The sequence below is a fragment of the Herpailurus yagouaroundi genome, unplaced genomic scaffold, assembly GCF_014898765.1.
Source record: "Herpailurus yagouaroundi ecotype Mexico unplaced genomic scaffold, PumYag 183, whole genome shotgun sequence".
Taxonomy (NCBI): Eukaryota; Metazoa; Chordata; class Mammalia; order Carnivora; family Felidae; genus Herpailurus; species Herpailurus yagouaroundi.
The window spans coordinates 14733057-14760692 of record NW_024412414.1 but is presented as its reverse complement, the minus strand read 5'-3'; the positions used below and the strand labels follow the sequence as shown (position 1 = coordinate 14760692).

The 27636-nt window shown below is 39.8% G+C and overlaps 1 protein-coding gene across 3 annotated transcripts in view; it reads right to left on the bottom strand.

Moving 5' to 3' along the window:
- CNTN3 (contactin 3) overlaps positions 1-27636 on the bottom strand; it is a 352529-nt gene that overhangs the window by 259458 nt on the left and 65435 nt on the right. The gene's annotated exons all lie outside the window — the stretch shown is intronic.

Genomic DNA, 27636 nt, shown 5'->3' with positions numbered 1-27636 from the left:
TTAGCTGAGAATCTTGCAAATGAAATGATTTTCTTCTTTCTTGATTTCTCATAAACTTCAATGTGCTGACTGAGAGAAAATAATTATCTGAATACCCTGTGTCACTTTCAGTGGCCATTTGACACTAGTTAATGTTATAGTTAATGATCAAGTAAGCTAGATATGCACACCTAAAATTGGAGAATCTTTTCTGGACTGCTGACACTCAGCTGGTTCCACACAGGGGAATTAATGACTTTGACTATCATCCACATTAACAGAAAAGGTGTACAACTGTGATTCAGTAGCTGCTATGAATTGAGCGATATTACTTGTTGCTGAGCAAGAGAGAAAATGTCAGCTTTCTTAAGACAATGGTGGTTTATCATGGGATCCTGACATGCACTGTGATGTATTCAGTAAGAATGAAGTGTGTCCAAATAATAACAATGCCAAGAGTGAAAATGTGATAACCTGTAAGTTACATACTTAAAATAATATATTAAATCAGTCATTCCTCTAGTGGTATTCTTATGCACTTGTAATCTAATATATGTTCTTGGGCGGGATGTAAGTGGTGGAAACACAACAAAAATGCCAGAATTTAAGTATGACTTGATCCATGGGAATCTGAAACAGGTGGAAATACAATTGTTCTAAGAACTGCAGGTGAGTAACTTACTGTATCATGGTATCTATGACCATCTATCACTTGCCCCATTACTACCAACTGCTTGTGTCTTGGGTTCCCCTAATGCAAACATTGCTAAATGAATTCAAGTGCAAGCAGTCTACCTGGGTGGTGAAAGACAAAAAGAGTCAGGGTATGAAGCAATAAGACAGGGGAAGAAGGCAGCCAATAAAGGGTAAGAAATAAAATCACTGATCCTTGTGTAGGACTAGAGCTCACTCTCACTGGGGAGACTCTGGAGGTCCAGCCCAGGCAGAATAGATGCCACAGAGTCATCCAACAGTTATCATGGAGTTGCCCAGAGCTATCCTTGCCCAGGGACAAGGGAGCTGGGGTACTTATACACCAGTCCCCATTAGTCACTGTTTGGAGGCTATCCTCAGGGAGTATTAATTACCCAACACTTCTAATCTGTCCCTGGGAGAGCAAAATGGCTCCACTGCTAAAAACATGCCTTCAGGTAAAGAAATGTATATGGTGACAAGTGGAAGTGGTGTGTGCATTGACATGATAAAAAAACTAGACAGTATGTCTGGGGAAGGCATGTCACAGCAGGCACATGAACCTGAAAGTTTTTGAAGCCATTTTCAATACTATCAGACCCCAAAAGACTGATGGCTGAAATTACTCAATGATTTAAGCATACAAGTGGAGATACACGTTCTGTCCCCATCAATCATTACACTTCTCAAGTATTTCCAGTGATTGAGTTTCCCTACTTGGATCAAAGGCTTTCCGATACCGAGCCTTCCTTCTTTTATTTCTTCTCAATCAGTTGTGCATTTTGTGTCCGTGATTGTTTTCAGTTACTAACTTGAATGATAACTTAAATCATTCTAGATTACAGGTAACTTATAACTGACAACTATAAACACCATAATCATGCATATGAGGAAAGTAGTCCAGAAATAATGAGAAGGTAACACAAACTACACAAATGCACACACATATACACATGTACGTGCACACACATAAAGCAGAAAAGGAAGAAATAAACTATCAAATAAAATAGAATGACAGTCACAAAAGAGGTTGGAACATGAAGTGCAGTAATATTATACACGATGTGTCGAAGATTCATAAAACGTTTTGGAGTGATTGCAAGATGTATTAAAGTCTGGAAACAGTGGGTAAGTCTTGAAAACAGGAAGGGCTTGAGGAGTATAACAGTAATTGAATTGCTATCTCCTCCTTTGAGGAGTTAAAGCTATCCAGTTTATACACGAAATCTAACTTGGAAAGCATTTGTTAATAACAAAGTAACAGATGTAAAAAGTACAAGTAGTTGGAATTTTCAGGAAAAAAAAAAAGACAAACTTTAGCAAAGCATCCTGTAGTACCATCAACATAATCATTATTAAAAAGCATCCAAGGTCACCTGGATGGCTCAGTCAGTAGAGCATGCAACTCTTGATCTCAGGGTTGTGAGTTTAAGCCCCAAGTTGAGTTTTAAAAAATCCACATATATATGAGAGGCTTTGCTCTATGCCATATAGCGAACAAAATAAATGGCCTCTGTTCTGACATTGCAATGGAGAAATAAAATGTTCTAAATACTTGTAATTCGGGTAAGGAGAAAATTACTAGACTGATAACTCTCTGAAGGTAGGACAGTAGCTCATTCATCATTGGTTGCTCCAATGTTCCAAATATCCTGTATATATAGTAGTAGCTTTCAAGTTTTAAGTTTTAATGTTTCTTGCTGAGCTTTAAGAACAATGAATAATTCAACTCAGGAGATTAAATCTTTGTACCGGACATCAAGTGAGTGAAAGCATTTCTACTAGAACGAAAAGATAAGTCACAGCTTGGGATCTAGCCACTGTTTGAAAATCATTTCCGGAAAATGTATTTAAAGGCATTAAAAAGATGGCAACTTAAAAAAAAAAGTTATCTTCCCAACATCACATCCCCAAAGTAACATGCATCTCTGCTGCATTTTAAAAGTATAAATGTGTTCAAAGAAGTTCTATAAAGTCTTTTTTGTAAACTCATTCATTCAACAAATATTTATTGAGCACCTATTAGAGGTTGGAATTTCAATTCTCAAGGAAGACACAGTGGGGACTGGGTTGTCAGATAATTCCATGATTCCTGCCCTCAGGAATTCCTGCCCATAACCTAAAGGGAGTGAAACAGGATTCAAATAATTACAAAGTATTTGTAAACAAGACACTATGGAAGGTATAATGCAGAAGTAGAAGTTTTTATGAAAGACTCAATGACAATGGCCCCCTTCAGCAAGGTCAGGGAAAGGTCCTCTGAAGAAATGAGAAAAGAAGAGACTATATAATCAGAGTTGTGATTTTTCAGCTATAGACAAATACTTGGTATGGCTTTGAGATGGTAAGGAGGCAGGTGAGTAGTCACTTTCTGGACCTTGTCCGATCACCTATCACCTCATCTCCCAAGAACTTCCCTAGAACCCCACCCCAACACCCTGGATCCACAACCTAAAGGGTTAATACCTGGCTCTGCAGGGGGCTTCCAGAATCCTGCTCTAGCCCATGTCACTTGTGATTGGTCAGTGCCCATGCCCTACTGCTGGTTACATATTTTGGCACTCATCTCTGGACATGAGGAACAGAATATGCAAAGGCCTTGGGTCTTAAGGGTTCATGGCTTGTTGTTAAAACGAAAAGAAAGCTAACGAGATCAAATGCAGGCGGCCAGGTTGAGTGTGGTATAAAATGAGACTGCAGATATATAATGCCTGGCTATAGACCTTCTTTGCTGGGCTAAGAATATTAGTATCAAGATAAAGCCCTTTGAAAAGTCACTGCAGTGTTAACCAGTAATTGCCATGATAGGATTTGTAGCAAACATTCAAATCAGACATATTGTAGCCTGTATCAGGCTTAAAAGGATGAAAAGAAAACATTTTGCAACATGCCAGTTTCATTCTTACCTTCAAATTCATAGAAATCAGAGGCTGGGCAATATTAGGCAATCTATCTGATGTAAGAGAAGCAAAACATATATCCTAATATTCTTTTATATGCACACACACACACACACAAAGAAATACACTGTATAAGGTTTGGAGATAAAACATCATTCAGGACCATTATTTTTAAAAATGACGTTGCCCATTTTTAATGAGTGCTAAAGTAGGGCATTAACTTTATAAATAATGAGAGTAATTAATACAATCATGACCTGACTTCTCATCATTGCCAAGTATTGTTACAGAGAGAAGGGACATATAAAATCTTGTCCTACTTGTGAAATCACCAAGCTAAAATAAATACAAAGGAAGCTACTTAAGCAAGACAAATACAAATCACAATGTCATCTGCCATATTAGGAATATTCAACCAGTAAAGGAATGCTTTAAATCAAAGAAAAAATAGATAGCCTTTAGAATTTTCTCTAGTAGGCATTTGCATCTGGGGGCAACAGCTTAATATACTGACAACACGTTTCTCATGGCAATCTTTAAATAGCCCCCAAATTCAGTACATATTGACAACTGTACTATCTATTCTTAATGTCAGCTGAGCTAAAAAATGCTAGACCTTGGACTCAAAACCAAAAATGCTTTAAATAGTTGTTCCTGGTTGCTCTAAAAGAAGAGGCCATTTGTGGCTTTTGTCATATACTTTATGAAATTGCTACTAAGATTGCAGATCATGAAATATTGATATATGTTTACAATATTAAAAGTATATGAGCAACTTTGAATGTACTCTTGGCAAATGCTCATAGTTAAGTTTCTTTATGTGGTGGAAGTTTAGGCGTGAGAATGATCTGGCTTCATTTGTATCAGAGTAATAGGCACCAAATGAGCATTCTTTTTTTCATTGAGACAAACCCTACAGCAATTTTGTCTAGAAGGATTGCTTAGCATATCTCTCACATCTGCAAAAAGACCCCTCAAATTATGACATCTGAGAAACAAAGTCCATTCACTGAGTGCATATTGTTTCCAAGCCCCATGAACCACTCCCCCCAAAAAAACCAAAAAACACCTTTGAGCAGATTACAGACTTGTGTAGTAAAATACTCAATTATTGGTGGATAAAAGTTTGATGCCTTTGTATTTTGATTCTTCCAGAATTTGTGTGACATCACTGTCATGGAATGCAACCATAACACTATGATAGTCAACTAATAAATAAGTTTAAGGGCTTGGTAAGACTGCACATCCTGCCAGATCAGAAATCAGGCATCGTCTGCTCACTTTGTTTTCATTCACAATCATTATCATTCGTTCATTCATAATCTTCACATCTTCCAGAAATGCAGTGATCTACTCTGCACACCAAAGCTCTTTCCTGCTGGAACCGAACTGGCTGGGAATTCAATTTACATGAATGCTGGGCTCCAAGTCCCAGATTCTCGACAACTCCACAAACGTCCTCCCTACAGCTCACAAATGTTTAGCAGCTAAGGAGAGGGGAGGTAATAATGTGCTCAGTCTGATGTTAAGTTCACACCAGCAGTTCTGCGTTTACACCGCACAATCAGCAAACACAGTGAATGCCAGCTGGAAGTCATCTTGCGCTCCTGTGGACCCCTACAGTACCTGATACTCCTTCACGCTCAACACTTCCAATACCTTCCATCATGGTTGTTTTGACTATGGCTTCTCTCTTGAACTAGACTACAATCTGAAAACAAAACAAAACAAAACAAAAAAAACAACAAAAAAACAACCACAACAGTAATTTATTACCTGTTGTGGGTTAAGGACCCTTCCGAGAACAAGCCAAACCTACAGATCCACCCACCTTACTACCCTAAATACACACTGACTGATATAACCTAACTTTTGTTTTGTACACAATTGCTTTATTACATAGAAAAATAATTTCTTTCACATAGATAGAATATATATATATATATATATATACACACACACACACACACATATGTATTCGTACACATATGCATATGAATGTATATGTATTTAGAGATTAATTTCTTGCTTTTTTGTCATGGAGAAATTAATAGAAGCTTATCAAAATAGAATTAAATATAAATTATACAGACTGAAACGAGAAAAAAATCTGTAAAAATATAAATGTTCTGAGAAGGCTACTGCTGAAGGCTTGACAAAGAAGCTGAAATTATGAAGCTGTTTTGCTATAGTGAGGCATGTTATCTCTACCATCCAGCTAATTTTTTCTTTTGGTCCTTTTAGCAATCGGTGTACATGGGCAGAAAGAGAATCGGAGTCACGTTGTGCACACATCGAGTCCATGAGTCAGCTATATAAAAATGTTGCCAAAACACCGTGGACTGCCGTGTGCTGGTATTAGAGTCTCCTTTACTCTGTCCTCAACTCAAAGAGATCTTCTCTGGCAACTTGAAGAGATCTCTCTATCCTCAATTCAAAGAGATTTTCACTGATGATATGTCAGGAAGAATTACAAATCCATTTCTCAGTTGGTTCCACTGGCTTCAGTCAAATGCACACTGAGGGGAAAAGACACAGCCACCAAAACATGCCAACCCACTTCCTGCTTCAAAATATTAGGCAAAATGTCAACCCTTCTTAAGCATACTCCAGAGAGGGCTTACTTCAATTTTCTTGCTTGATGTTAAGCCTCAAAAGAACATGGACATTTCCAGGGCACTCTCTTTTACAAACATCTCTCCAACAAAGAGTGACTACTTGGCATGCAATGTTGACCGCTGTGGTATGTTCAGGACAATACTTATTGTTTTGGAACAAGTCCAAGTTTCAACAAAATTGTGGGTTTTCTAGTGGAAGCTTCATCCCTGTAAAAGATCAACACTATCTAATGTTTTTATAATACAGTCAGACCTAAGGTGCTCTTTGGGATTTTTTTTTTTTTTTTTTTTTTTTTTTTTTAGTTTCATACCTCTATTGAAAGGAACCTTGCCCTAATTAAGGGACTTAGGTTTTTGGGCCCTGCCACATTTAGTAATAATAGGAAAACTAGACAATAAGCAAATTCTATGACATATTTTTACCCTTGAGATTTTCCAAATTAAACAGGAATAAAATGTCCAAAGACAAATTTTCATAATCATACATGCCACGTGAGTTTTCTTTCCTTCTCATCAAATGGGAAATTACTGCAGACCTCATGACATGTTGATGAGGAGCAACGCACCTTTCCTACGTCTGTATAACAACAGTCTTTGCCACATACGTTTATTTAGAATTTTAAAATAGCTAAGTAACAACATGATAGAAATGATTTATACAAAGACAATTCTCAAAATTTCAGAAAGGAAAATGAATAGCAACATAATAACCATAACCTTTTATTGAGTGTTTGTTACTTGCCAGGCACTGCTTCATACATCTACTCATTTCATCCTCACAATGATCCACGAGGCTCAATAATATCACTCCCATTTTTTAGATAAATAAAGCGAGACACAGATGGGTCAAGATATTTGTTTTAAAAAATGATGCCAGAAGCTGTGTATTTTCTATATATTTTTTTCACATATTAGGGGTCAAATGGAATGCTTAAGCAATGGAGTCATTAGGGAACCATAAAGTAGGAGCTGGTGGTTTGTATGTTTTTAAAAGTCTGTATTAATAGAATTGGTAATTGAAGCTAGTTTTATAAGTGATAATAAATTAAAATTTATTACATTTTTAAGAAATTAAATTTCTTCTATAAAGGGAAAGGACTGGGCTATTTAAGTAAACAACTCTTTTGCCTGATTTTAAGCATTTTACTGTGATAACACCCCTTCCCTGTTGCAGGTATGAATTAAGAAGAATTCATCAACTGTATCTGGGATTAAATCATGGTTTCTCAAAGACACACAAAGTCACAAACATAAAGTGCAAAACAGTGTGTGAAAAGTCTGATACTTTTTGTATGCGGACAAAAAGCATACATCTATATACATTCGTAAGCCCGGAGAACAGTTTCGAAGGATATGAGAACTGAAGAGAGCAGCTATTTCTGGGGAGAAAACTGTTCACTTGGGAACAGGGAACAGAAGAATAAACTACTTTTCACTCTGCATTATTTTATATATAAATAAATTTATAATATATATTATTTATATGTAACTATATATTTATATATTTCTCTACATTTTTTTCAATGTACATACATATATTGATTTCTCAATACAAAAACATATAAGTATAAAACATTAACAAATACTTTTCAAAGAAAAATATCATTTCTTTCTTTTTTAAATTTTTTTAATGTTTATTCATTTCCGACAGAGAGAGAAACAGAGCAAGCAGGTGAGGGGCAGAGAGAGAGGGAGACACAGAATCTGAAGCAGGCTCCAGGCTCTGAGCTGTCAGCACAGAGCCCGATGCGGGGCTCGAACTCAAGAACTGCAAGATCATGACCTGAGTTGAAGTCGAACACCCAACCGACTGAGCCACCCGGGTGCCCCCGAAAAAAGTCATTTCTAACATGATAATAGGTCAAAAATGTGTAAATGATTTTATTGGAATCAATAAAAGTATTCATTGTCAATAAAATCAAAAAAATTCTTGGTGCCCAGAATCAAGGAGAAAGAGGTAAAAGGGGGTTAAAAAGTGCTAGAAAGGGTGTTTGGGCTAGAATATAAGCAGCATTTAACAGGAACCCTAGGTCTGCACTCCCAGCAAAGCCATTCTATTCTTTCCCTCATAATTTTGGGTGGAGAACAGTCACTGAGGGCTTACAAGCATATCAGGTACACACATACAGAGGACATTTGGAATTAAAACATCATCTTTGCCCTCAAGAAGCATGCTGATCCAGAAACATTTTAACAAAAGATTCTGAACTGGAGGAGAGGAGTCTGCAACAGGATGTTCATGTGAAGTTCCTTGGGTCACCAAGACATAGCAGGTGTTACATCCCAAATGAAAGGGAGGTTCCAGAACAGAATAGAATGAAGAACAATTTTTCAAAGGAGATACTGCAAAACCATTTGTCTGGCTCTGAGGACCTTCCTCGCATGAGAGGTTTCCGGAGACTGAGTGAAGAATTTGAGAAGTTTCCTTGAAGAGAATTCTGGTAAGTTCCACCCCCTTGGAGGGGGGAAGAAAGGTACTTCTTTTAACCTACGGGGTTTGTGCTTTAAGGACACAGAACCGCATTGTGGGGGATGCAGCTGTCTAGGACCATACTAAAGAGTAAGGGCAGACTGAAGCAGAACAGGAAATGGATCTTAGGAGATGTTAGGGGCACAGAGTGCATGTCGTCTCCTACGAGCCAGAAACACACTGGGGAGCAGCTGGGGAAAGGCAGTGCCATACATTCCAAATAGGAGAAGCACCTGGGTGGTTGCGGGGGGCTGGGGGGGGGGGGTGGGGAGCAGGGAGGGAGGACACCTTCCACAAGGAAGCAAGGGTACCTCTGGATTTCTGGTGGCTGAGAAAGTAGGAGGTGACCAGATAGGGGTGGGAGTCCATAACCACAATTAGAGGGGGAAACACACCCCAAGTTGGGGGGATCTCTAATGAACCCATGAAAGAAAATACCAGTTCTACATTCCTGGCAAGTTTGAAGTGCCATAATCCCAAAGCACTATAATGGAATCAATCAAGTAAAAGGGGCTGGCCTCTTCTCTTCCCATTCAAAACACTAAACTGAATTGGAATTAGCAAGTTAGGGGTGCCAGGTGTGAAGGGGAAGCCAAAGAATTCTATCTTTCTTGGACTGCAGACTTCCCCTCTGCAGCAGGTAAGCACTGGAGGGAGATTAGTTTTGTCTTCAAATCAAGTTCTGAGTTTTAACTATTACATGGGACAGGGGACTTTAATTTTTTGACTGAGATTATGTCTGATATTTAGGCACCGTCAAAAATAGAGGGGATGGGGCTACCTGGGTTTTCATCCAGGAGCAGGAGAGGGCTCCACAGAAAGCATCTAAGGGGACAAAGTGGACAACAAGATTGCCTTCTGGTCAGAGCTCATGAGCTACACCTCTTCAATGTACAGTTACGGAGAAGTATGACCAACGGTTAGGAAATGAGGAGACTTCATAGGACAGCCTACAACAGGTGGCATCCAATGTAATTCTTGAATTAAAAAGGGTTTACCTAGCAGACAAGGAAGGAGGCAGGTATGGGAGAGCACCATAACGTCGGCAAAGCCCAGCACAGTAAGTGATTCATGGGAGGGAATGAAATGACTCGGAAATCCAGAAAGCACTGGGATAGAGGGAAGGATCGAGAAGCCCAATGTTTAAGATGTGAGCAGAGGAAGATGAATTCCTTAAGGTCAGAAAGGGATCACCGTGAGAGGCTCAGTACAACCCATGGATGGACCACATTATGAAAGCAAAGAGGGCATGGCGAGTGTGTAATTTTGCCAGGGAGTGGAGAACAACTTAAAACACTGATTGCCTGGGGCTGGGAGTACGAATGCACAGGGACCGCAAGTGGGCAGGAGAGTTCTTTCTATGGAGATGAAGTATTCTAAAATTGGGTTATGGTAATGGTTGCACAACTCTGTAAACTTACTAAAATTCACTGAATTGTACACTTAGATGAGTGAATTTTGTGGTATGTACATTTTATCCCACTAAAGCTATTTTTAAAAAATACACATATAGGGAGAGAAAGAATGAGAATAAGAAAGAGAAAGAGACAGCATGAACAAGATACTGTGAATCAAGACCTTCAAGATGCCTTTGGGGCTGTGCCCTCAGTGATGTTATCATGCCAGGCTCAGTGAGTCCTTGGGAAGCTTCAGCCACATTGAGGAGGAGAGTAGAAGTGTAATGAGAGGGCAAGGAAGTGGCCACAGCAAGAATCAGCTACTCTTTCAATAATTTAGAATGAGAGAGACAGGATAGTGGTTGGAGATGGGTGGAGGGTCGATGGAGAGTCAATGAAAGCTACTTTTAAGTTGGAAAATTCTTGAGCATATTTATAAATGGAGGGGAAGAAATATAGGAAGGATAAGGTGTGTTTTTCCAGAGAAGAGAATCTTCCTGGAGTTTGCTTGCATGGTATTGATTCTGCGCCAGCCAAAATCACATGAGTAAGACTGAAGGTACAACAGTGGAGAGGAAAGAGAAGTGATTCACCACTGTCCCACGTCTAAAAGAGAAAAGATGAACTTTCAAATGGAGACATCTCGTTCTGGAGTATCCCAGGCTGGGCTCTGTGGCTCCTTATATCCAGTCACAGAAACACTGATGCCTGGCCAGTGACCAAGTGCTCAGCATGCTGTCTGCCTGTGGCTGGTTGTATTTTTATTTTCATAGGTAAATTCATATAGAAAGTATGGTTTGATCTAATGAAGTCACTCCATTTTAAAGAGTTCTTTTTTTTTTTTAATTTTTTTTTAACGTTTATTTATTTTTGAGACAGAGGGAGACAGAGCTTGAATGGGGGAGGGACAGTGAGAGAGGGAGACACAGAATCGGAAGCAGGCTCCAGGCTCTGAGCCATCAGCCCAGAGCCCGACGTGGGGCTCGAACCCATGGACCGTGAGATCGTGACCTGAGCTGAAGTCGGACGCTTAACCGACTGAGCCACCTAGGCACCCCTATTTTAAGGAGTTCTAAAAACCAACTGCACTGCAGCACACTTCCTCCTTTTACATCACAGGTTACTCGGGGAGCAAATTTGACTATGCATTCTATGTGAACATTCTCAAAGCACTCAGAAACATTTACAAACACTAATAACTAAATAGGACACTAATACAGCACTTTGGGGGATCTCTTCATCTCCCAGATTTCCAAACCATCATGTTGGCAGCAATGGGTTCTATGTAGACATTAATAGCACACACTATTTAATGTGTGTGAGGCAAGACTCCAAGTGCTTTATAAATATAAACACATGTACTATAACCATCCCCATTTCACACATGAGGTTACTAAAATAGATAAAGGTTAATTAACTTGCCCAATTTCACATAAATGACCCAGCCTAAGCTAAGTCTCGTATTTTTTTTTTAATATTTATTTATTTTTGAGACAGAGAGAGACAGAGCATGAACGGGGGAGGGACAGTGAGAGAGGGAGACACAGAATCGGAAGCAGGCTCCAGGCTCTGAGCCATCAGCCCAGAGCCCGATGCGGGGCTCGAACTCACGGACCGCGAGATCGTGACCTGAGCTGAAGTCGGACGCTCAACTGACTGAGCCACCCAGGCGCCCCTCGTATTTTTAAATCTATCCCTAGTTGTTGTTATTCTGTCTCATCTGTAATTGGTTTATCCTGAGACCTGGGCAGAATGTGGCTCTTGGAAGCTTTAGATCTCTGATCAGAGGTTAGCCAGGCATATACATCAGGTGAGGTGATGTGTTCAGGCCCTAGGGCAGTGGTTCTCAACTGGGGGAGATTGTGCCCTTCAATGGACATTTGTCCATGTCTGAGGAGGTATTTGGTTGTCACAACTGAGAAAGGGAAACTATAGATATGCCACTGGCATCTCGAGGGTAGGGGTCAGGGAGTCACTAAACACTCTACAATACACAGGACAGTCCCCACAAAACAAAGAATTATCCACCCATAAATGTGAACTGTGTCAATTTGAGAAACCCAACTTTAGAGAAGTTTGGAATCACAAGACCCTAAAACCACCAGTTTCTGTCAGCCTGGCTACTTACTATTCATATTTTACAGAGGAAAGTAAAGACATCCAACCTTGATGTGTCTGTTCTCAACCGTGAACCTTAGTAAAAAACAGAAGACCATGGAGGTCCTACTTTGTAAAAATAACTTTTGATTAGAAAAAATTCTAATCACATACAAAGTAAACAAAATAATAATGAACTCTAGTATACTCATGACCCAACCTCAACAGTATCAATACCCTGACATTTTTGTTTTGTCTGTAGCTCTACTCACCTTGCCTCCCATTTGATTATTATTGTCTATTTTAGGTATAATTTGCATACATAAGAACTACCATTAAATGTTTAATAGAGAATTTCGAGTAATTATTTTATAAAGCAAAGATCTTTCTATTGTAAGGTAATATATGAACACAAAGACAAATGTTTGCCTCCATGAATTATTACTAGGAAAATCCCTTTGTAGTGTGGCCTCATTTTATCAAGTGTCTCTCCTCCAAGGTCTCTCTCACCTGCTCCATCAAGAATGGCTTCCCTGATATCTAGCTTCTAAGTCAGTGTTTCCCAAACTTCAGGTTATGGAACTTCAGGTTCCATTCAAGGTGTTATGCATTGGTTTTTTGTTTGCCTGTGTGTTTGTTTGGGGGCAAATGAAGGAAAGAAAAAATGATCAAACTGTACTGAATTTAATAAGGGTTAGTACTGACTGGTTTGTACCATGATATTATGGAAGTACAATGTATTAAATATTAAGCCCTGAAATGAACTACCATTTCTTACTATGAATGGTGGTTAAGAATAGTTTAAGTTTATTTATGTATTTGGAGAGAGAGAGAGAGAGAGAGAGCGAGAGAGCGTGCATGCGAGGATAGAGGTAGAGAGAGAGAGAGAGAGAGAGAGAGAGAGAGAGAGAGAGAAACATAAACCCAAGCAGGCTCCATGCTGTCAGCACAGAACCCAGAGTGGGGCTCCATCTCAAACCATGAGATCATGACCTGAACTGAAATCAAGAGCTGGATGACTGAGCCTACTGAGTCACCCACCCAGGCACCCCGAGAGTAGTTTAAAATCATGAGATGTGGAAGAAATAGAATATGTGTACATTAACTGTGTGTACATGTACATAAATATGTGGCATAAACACATATGTGTATACACACACAATTGTGTAACTGCAGGCAAGTTATTTGTTTAAACCTCTTTTGCTCTCAAATGTTTCATCTGTAAAACAGGGGTGGTAAAGATGTACATAATTGGTTCATTGTAAGAATTAAGTAAGATTGTGATTATATGCTGGGCCAACTCCTTGGTATTCAAGATGTGATAGTTACTGCTATTATTTCAAAGAAATTAAACATAATTGACACCTTGACTGGAGAGAAATCAAGGACAAAATACTCAAACAGAGGTCTCTAACTCATTTTAAGGAGACATTAACTGCTTACATCTTAAAAAAAAAAAAACTTGTTCTGCTTAATTGTGTTTTTTAAAGTTGCTTTATCACAATTAAAGCAGTGATTCTGACACCTTTTGGAAACGCTAATTGTGGCTATGAATAGTTATCTGCTTAGAATTCACACCTATTAGGGGCTATATCTAGGTGTATAAAACATCCACTCTATCAACATAGAAGTGTAAATCTAAATTGAGGCAAACTGTGATTGATAGCAGCTTGAATTTATCCCCACAGCAATTTCGGCTGAGGAGACAGAGAGAGGAAAAGTACCCTGGGTACCCTCCCCAATCACAACACGCCTCTATTTGTTTTCATACAAATAAATAATGGTTCAGACAAAGCCCATACCTCACAACAGTGGCGGCGGGTGGAGGATCCTCAAACTGACTGCCCATATGGAATAATCTGGAATGTACATAAGGAGGGGTGTAGACTGAGCACAGGAGCATGTGTGCCCATTTACCTCAGCCTTGGGGGCTGTCCACATGGTGCAATGTAAATCCAGGACTGCCAGCCAATCTGATTTTTAGGAAGAGTCAGGACCTACAGAGTTTTATTATAAGAGATCTCCCTGTTTTCAAACGTTTCAAACTGGTGTTTCAAACTGGTGTTTCAAATGTTTCAAACTAATTAAACACACAACTTCAAAACATTTGTGTTGATCAAACAAAATATGTCTGCCATTTAGATGTAGCTCATCTTGAAATCCCTGACCAAATTGCACTTTCCTGCTGAAACATTTTGAAAAGCATAATTGATCACTTTCTTGCTCCTGAAGAAATATACAACACTGTGTATTAGAAGCATGTCAATGTTTTTTCTAACCTGAAATACAATTCCCTTACTATACACTTGAAACTAAGATACAATGTGTGTTAACTGGAATTAAAATTAAAAACTTAAAAAAATAAAAAAGAACATTTCTTTAAAATTTTTTTCATTTTATCTTTTCATGGGGGGTGGAGGGAGTGTGACAATGAAGGAGAGGATACATCCTCCCCACGGGTCAAAGGGGAAAATATCTGTTAGGCAGAAGATATTCAAGTTTATTCAATGAAATGGCTCTCATCCACCCACTAATGAAAGCTGATGTCAAAGAACTAAAACTTTGCAACCAAAGATCAGAGGGTCCCAAAGACCGTGCCCACGCTGGGGGATACCCCAGCTCTGTGTACACAGGCTGCCTCAGACCACAAGGAGCCTCTCTTCTGGACCCCAGCATGCCATCCAAATATTAGCATTTTCTATGCACACCATATGTGAAATTCCAGGAGAGCATTTCTAACTACTGGCAGGAAAAATTTGAAGACCTTAATGAAGGCCATGAAGTGCAACTAAGGGCTGATACACTCCAGTTCACACAACAGTAATCAATGTTTCCATCTTCCCACAGACTGATTTAGGGGGTGGAGCTGAATTTACCAAAAAGCTACATGCAGATTTATAAGTAAATGTCCTACTCTGAACACCAGCGCTGCCTCTTGACGACCTAGAAATCTGCCTGCACACATTTATGATAAAGAAGCTTCTAACAATGGACTCTGTGGTTCCCGGTTTGTTCAAAGCACAGATTCTGCTTCCTTTGGCTTCTCGAGACCCTCAAGATAATAAAGTGTCCACCATGTGGACATCTGAGGTTATATTTCACTTTACAGAACCAGATCGAGTTCCCATCACCAGGGCTTAACAGTCCAGAATAACAAAAACAAATGACAGTTTCGCGAATACATACTCCAGTTTTCCCAACATACTCAGAAGATGAGGATGTTAAAGAACCAGACAGACGTGAGGAGTTAGTGACAAGTGCCGGATGGGGATGGTGAGGGGCTGCCCAAGGCCCATGCAGTGAAAAGGGTCAGCTACTTCTCACTTCCACACAATAGCTGCTAACCTTTTTGTTTTCATGTTGGCAACTCTTTTTTTTAAAAACAGAATTGCTCTAACAAAACTTGCCTTAGACAAGATTGGCCTGCAGGCCTAGAGTTTGAGGTTTCTGAACATACAGTCATACAGGAACAACAGAACAACAAAGATAACAACAACAACCACAAAACCCCTCTTTTTCAAATATAGATAAACTCTGCTAGGCACGCTTTCTACTTAGCCATTTCTGTGCGCATCCCCACTGTATGCCCCAAAGCCTATCCTGGTGCTGGGCTCGCCGCAGACGCTGAAAACAATATGTGCTGAATTAATGAATATCAGATTTAGGGCGGTAGTCGGCACGCTTGGCTCCATATCAGACCATCTGGGGGAGCTTTGCAAAAACGCTGATCCCCTGGTCCCACTGCATCATAATTTCCAGGCACCAGGCCCGGAACTGTTGTTGTTGTTGTTTTAAACTTCCCAAAGTAATTCTGCTGAAGGGTCGTGGATGCACTGAGAAACCAAGGGCCAGGACACAGGGAGCTTCCGAGTTATGGCCCTAGCTGTCAGGACCAAGACGGAAAGGGGTCTTCCTCTCTGTGGTTGTTTTAAACTGTTTAGTTTGGGTTTATTTTCCCTGAATCTCCCTCTTTTGCAGGTTCTGTGATCCCCTGTTAACAGGGAAGGAGGAGGCAGAATGGAAAGTTCAAGTTGTTCCCCAAATACACAGGATGTTTCCAAAGAAACCACTGAGAAGATTCAACAAAAGCCTCAGCTAGAAACACATTAACAGAGAAGGAAGAATTTCCTTCAAGACTAAAAAAGGTATTTTCCAGCTGGGGAGGCATGGGGGTCTCAAGTCCACAGAGAGGCAGTAAGCCTGAAGAGAAGAACCCAGAGTTCCCAGAAAGGTGGACTTGGGAAAGATTCCAAGACAGAAGCAGGGACAGGCAGCCTCACAGGCAGGGACACATGGAGAAACAACGTGGAAGAACCAGCCATCTACACCCCATCCTTCCAAGCCCTGCTCATTATCACCCACTTCGCGATTCACTGGCTCTGTGAGGAGTCTGGGCAATATCACAGGACACCTGGGGAGGAGGAATGAGGGTTTTCCACTTCAAACAAACAAACAAACAAATTTAAATTGAATTATAAAACTATAGGAAGCAGGCTTTCTTGTACAGTAAGAGCTCATGGGTTGTCATTCCAACCCCTAACACCCAACCACAGGAAAGCTTTTTATACAAACTCGGGGTGATACTTAGTTGAGAGGATTTTGTGCAGATTAGTCACTGTGAAACACTTTGGTGGGTGCAATAAGAACGCTCTTTATTTGGTTACATAATCTACTAATTTTACAGTTTGAAAGCAGAGTGATTAAAGTTTGATCACAAGCTAAGGAAGCTGAGAAATACTGAACTTCACTTGAAATTCTCTCCCCATGAATTCCTCCTGAGCCCAATTACTTCAGGGTCAGACATCTATTATTTTACGTAGCAAAAGTGGTGCTTGGAAACATACAAGATGGATTCCAATTTATCCTAATAAAAATCTTCCTGCTTCATGTTCATTTTGAGACCACCTATTTTTTTCAGAGCATGCATATGTGAAAAGATAATATTTATTATCATTTGGGCATTCTGAAGACTTAAGTGGTTTATGGTACAAAGGACGTGTGAACATTCACTTCCTTGGTTGGTGGTATGTATTTTTTTTTTTTTTTTTGAAACGCTCTTCCCTGAGGCAGAAATGGAGGACAGAAATCAAAAACAAAGCTGCTGGCTCTATGGGGACTAGTAACTAAAGGTCTGGAAATTTCTGAAGATTTGTAGCCACAATCCGAGCCCTGTCCCCACCACAGTCTCGGCTGATACTTAGTTCAGGTGCACACTGCACAGCCATTGCCACTGTGCACAGCTTTGCCCATTCTGATCTGAAGCACCAGGCTCCTTCATAAATATTTTGAATATCACCATTGCTACCTTAAAAGAAAGGAGTTTAGTGGGCTTTTCACATTATATAGGGCCATACAAATGGTCTTCTAATATTTTAAGAAGAAAGCCCACACTAATTCCAATGCGTGCCATGACATTTTCCTCTCGGCACATGGTGTACCATGGACACAGCCTGACATACATGAGTACATACATGTCTAGCACAGGATGGACGAGGGGGATGAGATTCAACTATTTAAAGTGCCCTTTGGGGCAGGAGTGTCACTTAGATATTTCAGAATTCGATTTATTACAAGTATTTAGTGCCGAATACTGGTGCTAAAAATGTTTCTCTTAAAGTACTAAAAAGCAAATGCTGATAGTAATTCCTGTCTTTTATTGACTATCACGTGCTTGGCACTGAGCTCATTTAATCCTCCCATGAGCCTTAGGAGGGAAGGACTATGATTCCTGCCACCTACAAGGAAGCAAATGGATGCTGAGGGAAGTCAGCTGCCCGCCATCACTCTGCTTATGACAAGGGGTCTGGAGTCCACTCCAGTGCAACCTGAGGGCACAGGCTGCTCTATTTCCACTGCGTGGAATGTTCCTGGGCCCCTTAACCAGTTTAAAACACCCATTCCTCCCGGGATGAACAACAACAAAATAAAAATAATAACAATTTAATACAATATCATCCAGGCAGTCCCTATACTGATATTTCTAGTGTGGAATTCTCGTGCTGCTTTTTTGTTAGGCTCTGGTTACCATTTCTTCTTATTTGTACGTTTGAGTTCACTGACATGTTTGTACTTTTCTTGCTCCTTTGAGCCTCTGAGGAAGAGAAGGACGGGGTGGCCGCGGCAGGTGGGATAAAACAGCACGCTGACACAGAGAAAAGTTCTTTACTAGAGTCTAAATATGAAGGCATTATTTCCCATTTCCACGTTGTATTTGTTCAGAAAGGAGGCTCCATTTGCTGAGGAGAGGTGACAGAACGACCTGGCAGAGAGCCTTCCAGAACAGCTCACATAAAATCTAGACCTGTGTGACCTGTCATGCAGCACATTCTATTAGGGAAGCTGGGCTTCTTCAAGGTTACCACTCCAGGGGACAATGTCTCTAAGAACTAGCAAAAGTGCCTAGTTAGCAAAACACTTCCCTCTTCCAGAGCTGGCAGCCGTCCCTGTTCAAAGAAGCATATACTTGAAATAAAAAGCCAGTCGCTCGGCAAACACTGTTTTCATAAACACTATAATTCCTCTATGGTTTCTATTTTCGTTTGCACTTTCTTTTTTCCCGAAACTTTCACAGATTCTTCTCATCTTTCAATAAAAGGGGTGTGGGAATGTGGAAAAGTATGAACAGTCAGATAGTAAGAAACAGTTTTAGATTCTCAAGTTTGTGGGATTCCTTTCACGTACTGCTTAAGAGTTAACGGTTCTCTTTTTACCATATGAGTTTACATGAACACTGACTTGGTTATAAAGGGTGCATCGGTTGAACTTCGGCACTTAGCACGTTTCCTCTATTGATATTTTCTTTACGTATGTCCTGTTTCTCCAAGCAGATGCTCACTGAAGTTTGATGAACATTTACTATGTGCCACATTCTTTATGTGGATTCTATCAATGAATCTTCAAGCACACAGGGTAAGCACTACTCTCAGGTTGAGGAGGCGGAGTTTGAGTTTTGAGGAATCTGAGTTTGGGAGTTAAAGCAATTTGCATATGGCTCATTAAGCGACACAGCTGGCGAAGATCTCAGCAGCTCTACTTCCTCCTGCTTACACACTACCTCTCCTGTTAAAGACCTGCTCCTTCCTTCTGCCCCAACTACATCATTAACCCCAGGTTCACCAGTATGCAAAGAAGAAATGATACAGCCAAGTGGCATCACTGAATGAATCAAACAATAATGATTAAGTGATTGTTCATCTATTTTATGTGTGTACATATATACTGAAATACACACACTCATATGCGCGCGCACACACACACACACACACAAAAGGCAGTACATGTTACTTACATGTTTATAGTCATAATATACAGATTGTCCTATACCCTATTTTTCTATTTAAAATATTCTAGGGGTGCTTGGGTGGCTCAGGCAGTTGAATGTCCAACTCTTGGTTTCAACTCAGGTCAAGATCCTCGGGTTGTGGGACTGAGCCCCATACTGGGCTCCACGCTGGGCTTGGAACCTACTTAAGAGTCTCTTTGTCTCTCCCTCTGTCCCTCTCCCCTGCTCTCACTCACTCTTTTTCTCTAAAATAAAATAAAATAATAAATAAATAACAAAATATTCTATACTTTTCATTTTAATAATAAAACAAACCCACTGTGTAAATTATAACAAATCAAAGACAATAAAAATTAAACATTACCAAAAATGCCACAATATAGATAAAATCATTGGCAGAAATTTAAAATTTAGAGAATATCGAGTGCTGGTAAGTAAATGAAAATTATTTTTATACCCTGACTGTTGGACTATAGATTCCTATGTGTATCATTTGGTAAACGAAGGCACAGAAATTTCTCTCCTCAGTATATATACTAGACAAACTCTTGGGGCACCTGGGTGGTTCAGTCGGTTGAGCGTCCAATATTGATTTCAGCTCAGGTCATGATCCCAGAGTTGTGGGTTAGAGCCCTGTGTCAAGCTCTCTGCTGAGCATGGAGCCTGCTTGGGATTTTCTCCCTCTCTCTCTCTCTCTTTCTCCCTCTCGCTCTGTCCCTCTCCCCCTACTTGTGTGAGCTCTCTTTCTAAAATTAAAAAAAAAAATTAAAAAAAAAAGAAAAACTCTTGCACACATACACCATTTAACATGTCCAAAAATAACCCTAGCAGCATTGCAGGTAATAGCAAAAACATAAAACAAACCGATGTCCCTCAAATCCATGTCAAAGTGAGTTGATAAATGATCTGTGGTGGATTCAGTCAATGGAATACTACAAAGCAGAAAGAATTGATGAAAGTACAGTTTTACATATCCACATAATAAATCTCAAGATATATTAAATTAGAGGCACCTGGGTGGCTTATTCAGTTAGGCGTCCGACCCATGATCTCACAGTGCATGGGTTTGAGCCCCGTGTCGGGCTCTGCATTGGCAACACATAGCTCGCTTAGATTCTGTCTGTCCCTCTCTCTGTCCCTCCCCTCCTAAAACAAACAAACAAACAAACAAACTTTAAAAAATACATTATATGAAAAAGCACACTTCATAAGAATATACATTGTACGTGAAATCAAGGAAAAAAAAAACCTTAAAACTTAAAGAGTTGTATAGAGTTACAGGAATACATAGCAACAATAAACAAAAAGCAGGCAAATGATAAATGCGAAATTCAAATGGTGCCACACCATAAGATAAAGAGAGAGTCAGAATACAGAAAAACATAACGGCCTTTAGAAGATACTGATAATTTCTACTTTGTAAGTTGTGTAGAAGGCCCATGAGGCTTTATTGTCCTTTATACAGTATGAACATGAAACATGCATTCTTTTGTACACATGAAATGTTTCACTCTAAAAGCAAATACTACAGATTTTTTTTTCTAGACTCTATAATGCTGGAGACTAGAACAGAGTTCAGGTAGAATATGATGGCACATTGGTCCACTCTCACCACTATACAATGATGCGAAAAAGGAAGACCAAGTCTGACTTCTGCTAGAAACAGTGCCATCCATGCCTTCCTGCTAGGTGGGGTCTGCCACGGGTACAGGAAGAAGCCAGTGACTTGAGTCCCATGAGTTTCACCATTGCTGGCGTGTGACACAAGGAATTAAGGCTATACCTGTGGCTATCTCTCAGCCTAGTTTGGGGTGAGGAGAGAATTAATCAAATACTAAAACATGAATTTCATCCTATAAATATGAGAAGCAACCAAGCCTTCAGAAAAAAAATGTGTGTAAATAATTTGCAATTTAGGAAATTAACCTAGTGGCCACTTGGAAAACTGAAACAACATAAATCAGGCCATTAAAATAGTGGATTACTACTGGGGAGATTTTTCAAAGTCCACATGTTTTTGCTCTACCCAAGCAAAATCTGAGGCTTAGGAATGTACATGTTTCAAAAAGTTCTTAATGCAATTCTGATTCAAATAGCTATTTGAGAATCACTAAGTGAGTTATTAACTACTCAGCTAAAATGCGCTAATATGGCATAACACGATGACTCAGAAACAATGATTGCTATCTGACATGACTCAGGAGTGATCACATGGTCTTGACTATAGCTAACAATGTAAATTTATCAATCATGCATGTCGTTTCAATATTGTTCAAAATATTCACTAATTTTTATCTTATTTATTCTCTTCTACTTTTACAATTGAAAAGGTTCCCTTATGACTTTACATTTTCTTTATAACATAAAAAGTACTGATAAAAATAATAATTTCTCAGGTTTTTTTCTTTTTAAAGAATAAGAATGACTGCTACCCAAATTTACCTAACAGTTAAAAAGTATACCGTGTTGAATTTCAAAGGATTCAACAGGCAGAAAATAAATGGAATGAGTGGAAAACTGAGACACAAATAATCAAGATGAAAGAGAATACACAGGCATTTTAGAAGACAATACAACCAGAAAAAAACACGGTTGAAAACTAGCATATCATTTATTACTTAGGAATGACAATCTCTGTTGGTGACAGATCTGAGAATATTCTGCAAATGATATGGCCAAGCTAAGGTTTTGGAATGATCCAGGTAATGTGCTGCTTATGACACTTATAGTTTTTCTCCCAAAAGGGGGTTAAAGTGAAAATACTCTGAGATCAAGAATGCAGAAAGATAAAAATATGTGTTCTGAAGAAACATAAATTAGTATAAGCTATTTTCTGAGTCATATGATACAAAGTAATTTAGAATATCATAAAACGTATCACAATTATAGGTTCAATATTGTTCTCTCATTTTACCTAGAAGATATTAACGCTTATAGTTTACTTACAGACATTAATTTATACTTCTCTTGCCCCCAGAAAAACACTAAGGACAGTTTCATCATAGCAACTGCACAAACATGAGCATTAATATAATCTCACTTATAAATAAGTACTCCATGATTAACTTCATGGAGAGCTCAGAGCCCCCACTTTTATTCTGAGATCACAGAAATGCCAAAGCTGGGTAGAAAAACTAAGATAGTATAAGAATAGGAAAAGAAATTGGACAGAGTAGCAATTTGGTAACCATCTAACTAAGTTGTTAAACTAAGAGTTTTTCCAGTGGAAATGAAGGTCAAGTACAAAGACTGCTAAAAAGAACACATTAAAAAAATTACTACTTCTTTGCAAGTGGTTTTTAATCATATTTGACTGACAAGTTCAAGTTAAACTTTCAATTTGCAATGGTGGAATTTGTACAGTCATTGAGGATAAATTAATCAGAAACTCCAGGAATGCAAGAGTCAGAACAGAGACTGATTTTTCTATATTGATCAGAGACCACAGGCAGAAAATAAATTGGGAGAACTGACATGGGAGGTCAAGCTGGCATTGAAAGGGGAAAGGCATTATTAGAATTTCTTCTCAATAAATTATGATATGAATTCACAACTTTTATGATATAACAGTATATGTTGAACAGTTTAAGAGTATTACACGCCTGACTTTGGGAAATGTTAAAGTTTAAAGGAGTCCTTATTCATCCTCAGATTGTATTGTCAAACCCTTCACTGAACATACGTAAAAAAGTTCAGCTTTTAAGTAGTATTTACAATGTAGTTTTATGAGTACTCAAAATTATTTAATGATGTATAGACATCTTAATTTTATCTAAGAACTGTTATTTACCAGTACATAAACTTTCTAAGGTTTAAATTACTAAATATAGACCATTTCCTACTCTAAAATAAAGACTGTATTAATCCTTCTGGAAAGACATGGTCTTACCCATCTCCTTCAGAATCCTTGTGCTTCTTATTTAAAAAGTCAATTATAAAGTCCCCCCTCCCTGCCCATGCCTTGGATTAACACACGGCATCAGTGTGAGATCAAGGAATCTACATTTTATACATACAGCCTAGGTGATTCCCTGGTACAATGCAGTTGAGAAGTGATGGAAAAACCTGTAAAAACAATCCAGGCATGCAAGAAGGGACCTTCAAAAAACTGACATCATTAGAAAACAACACATACAATACAACAAAAGTTCCTGGGAGGCAGTGGTTGGGATGTGTGCCCTGCAGGGCTACTGTTTCAAATATCCACTAGTCAATGCACAGCAATTAGTGGCTATTATCCCAAACTGAAATTAAAATGTCTATAATTTACTTTAAACTTTTCTAAGTAGAAATCTATCCTTAAAATTTCTCTAATCTCTGATGTGATGGATGGCTGTTTAGAATCTTCAATCCTCAGTCCCAGAGGGAGGATGGCAGCGTAGGAGGACGCTGGGCTCACCGCGCGTCCTGCTGATCACTTAGATTCCACCTACACCTGCCTAACTAACCCAAAAAACCACCAGTAGACTAGCAGAACGGAGTCTCCGGAGCCAAGCGCAGACGAGAGGCCCACAGAAGAGGACAGGAAGGGCGGAGAGGCGGTGCTCGCTCCAGGGACTGGCAGGAGGGAGCCGGGGTGGAGGGGCGGCCCACCGGCCAAGCAAGCCCCCGAGTCTGGCTGGCAAAAGCGGAGGGGCCGGACGGAGTGTGTTCCAACAGCAAGCGGGACTTAGCATCTGGGAGGTCATAAGTGAACAGCTCTGCTCAGAAAGCGGGAAGGCTGGAGGACAAAGGGAGGGAGGGTGGCTGAGCCCTGGGACGACAGAGCTCAGTTTGGCAGGGAACAAAGGTGCTAGCCAGCTCCATTTCCCTCACCCTTCCCCCAGCCAATATCCCAAAGGGAACCAGTTCCTGCCAGGGAAATTGCTCGCTCCGCGCAAATACCCAACACTGTGCTTCTGCGGAGCCACCCCTCTGGCAGCGGATCTGACTCCCTCCCGCTGCCACAGGGCCCCTCCTGAAGTGGATCACCTAAGGAGAAGCGAGCTAAGCCTACCCCTCCTGCCCCCGTGCACCTTGCCTACCCACCCCAGCTAATACGCCAGATCCCCAGCACCACAAGCCTGGCAGTGTGCAAGGAGCCCAGACAGGCCACCCCACCCCACAGTGAATCCCGCCCCTAGGAGAGGAAAAGAGAAGGCACACACCACTCTGACTGTGGCCCCAGCGGTGGGCTGGGGGCAGACATCAGGTCAGACTGTGGCCCCGCCCACCAACTCCAGTTATACACCACAGCACAGGGGAAGTGGCTGCAGGTCCACACCACTCCAGGGACTATCCAAAATGACCAAACGTAAGAATTTCCCTCAGAAGAATCTCCAGGAAATAACAACAGCTAATGAACTGATCAAAAAGGATTTAAATAATATAACAGAAAGTGAATTTAGAATAATAGTCATAAAATTAATCGCTGGGCTTGAAAACAGTATAGCTGACAGCAGAGAATCTCTTGCTACAGAGATCAAGGGACTAAGGAGCAGTCAGGAGGAGCTGAAAAACGCTTTAAACGAAATGCAAAACAAAATGGAAACCACGACAGCTCGGATTGAAGAGGCAGAGGAGAGAATAGGTGAACTAGAAGATAAAGTTAGGGAAAAAGAGGAAGCTGAGAAAAAGAGAGATAAAAAAATCCAGGAGTATGAGGGGGAAATTAGAGAACAAAGTGATACACTAAAAAGAAATAATATACGCATAATTGGTATCCCAGAGGAGGAAGAGAGAGGGAAAGATGCTGAAAGGGTACTTGAAGAAATAATAGCTGAGAACTTCCCTGAAGTGGGGAAGGAAAAAGGCATTGAAATCCAAGAGGCACAGAGAACTCCCTTCAGACGTAACTTGAATCGATCTTCTGCACGACATATCATAGTGAAACTGGCAAAATACAAGGATAAAGAGAAAATTCTGAAAGCAGCAAGGGGTAAACGTGCCCTCACATATAAAGGGAGACCTACAAGACTCATGACTGATCTCTCTTTTGAAACTTGGCAGGCCAGAAAGGATTGGCACGAGATTTTAATGTGCTGAACAGGAAAAATATGCAGCCGAGAATCCTTTATCCAGCAAGTCTGTCATTTAGAATAGAAGGAGAGATAAAGGTCTTCCCAAACAAACAAAAACTGAAGGAATTTGTCACCACTAAACCAGCCCTACAAGAGATCCTAAGGGGGATCCTGTGAGACAAAGTACTAGCGACATCACTACAAGCATAAATCATACAGACATCACAATGACTCTAAACCCGTACCTTTCTATAATAACACTGAATGTAAATGGATTAAATGCGCCAACCAAAAGACATAGGGTATCAGAATGGGTAAAAAAACAAGACCCATCTATTTGCTGTCTACAAGAGACTCATTTTAGACCTGAGGACACCTTTAGATTGAGAGTGAGGGGATGGAGAACTATTTATCATGCTACTGGAAGCCAAAAGAAAGCTGGAGTAGCCATACTTATATCAGACAAACTAGACTTTCAATTAAAGGCTGTAACAAGAGATGAAGAAGGACATTATATAATAGTGACAGGGTCTATCCACCAGGAAGAGCTAACAATTATAAATGTCTATGCGCCAAATACTGGAGCCCCCAAATATATAAAACAATTACTCATAAACATAAGCAACCTTATTGATAAGAATGTGGTAATTGCAGGGAACTTTAACACTACACTTACAGAAATGGATAGATCATCTAGACACATGGTCAATAAAGAAACAAGGGCCCTGAATGACATATTGGATCAGATGGACTTGACAGATATATTTAGAACTCTGCATCCCAAAGCAACAGAATATACTTTCTTCTTGAGTGCACATGGAACATTCTCCAAGATAGATCATATACTGGGTCACAAAGCAGCCCTTCATAAGTATACAAGAATTGAAATTATACCATGCATACTTTCAGACCACATGATTTCAATGCTATGACGCTTGAAATCAACCACAGGAAAAAGTCTGGAAAACCTCCAAAAGCATGGAGGTTAAAGAACACCCTACTAACGAATGAGTGGGTCAACCAGGCAATTCGAGAAGAAATTTAAAAATATATGGAAACAAACAAAAATGAAAATAAAACAATCCAAACGCTTTGGGACGCAGCGAAGGCAGTCCTGAGAGGAAAAGACATTGCAATCCAGGCCTATCTCAAGAAACAAGAAAAATCCCAAAACAAAATCTAACAGCGCACCTAAAGGAAATAGAAGCAGAACAGCAAAGACAGCCTAAACCCAGCAGAAGAAGAGAAATAATAAAGATCAGAGCAGAAATAAACAATATAGAATCTAAAAAAACTGTAGAGCAGATCAACGAAACCAAGAGTTGGTTTTTTGAAAAGAAAAACAAAATTGACAAACCTCTAGCCAGGCTTCTCAAAAAGAAAAGGGAGATGACCCAAATAGATAAAATCATGAATGAAAATGGAATTATTACAACCAATCCCTCAGAGATACAAACAATTATCAGGGAATACTATGAAAAATTATATGCCAACAAATTGGACAACCTGGAAGAAATGGACAAATTCCTGAACACCCACACTCTTCCAAAACTCAATCAGGAGGAAATAGAAAGCTTGAACAGACCCATCACCAGCGAAGAAATTGAATCGGTTATCAAAAATCTCCCAACAAATAAGAGTCCAGGACCAGATGGCTTCCCAGGGGAGTTCTACCAGACGTTTAAAGCAGAGATAATACCTATCCTTCTCAAGCTATTCCAAGAAATAGAAAGGGAAGGAAAACTTCCAGACTCATTCTATGAAGCCAGTATTACTTTGATTCCTAAACCAGACAGAGACCCAGTAAAAAAAGAGAACTACAGGCCAATATCCCTGATGAATATGGATGCAAAAATTCTCAATAAGATACTAGCAAATCGAATTCAACAGCATATAAAAAGAGTTATTCACCATGATCAAGTGGGATTCATTCCTGGGATGCAGGGCTGGTTCAACATTCGCAAATCAATCAACGTGATACATCACATTAATAAAAGAAAACATAAGAATATATGATCCTGTCAATCGATGCAGAAAAGGCCTTTGACAAAATCCAGCATCTTTTCTTAACAAAAACCCTTGAGAAAGTCGGGATAGAAGGAACATACTTAAACATCATCAAAGCCATTTATGAAAAGCCCACAGCTAACATCATCCTCAATGGGGAAAAACTGAGAGCTTTTTCCCTGAGATCAGGAACA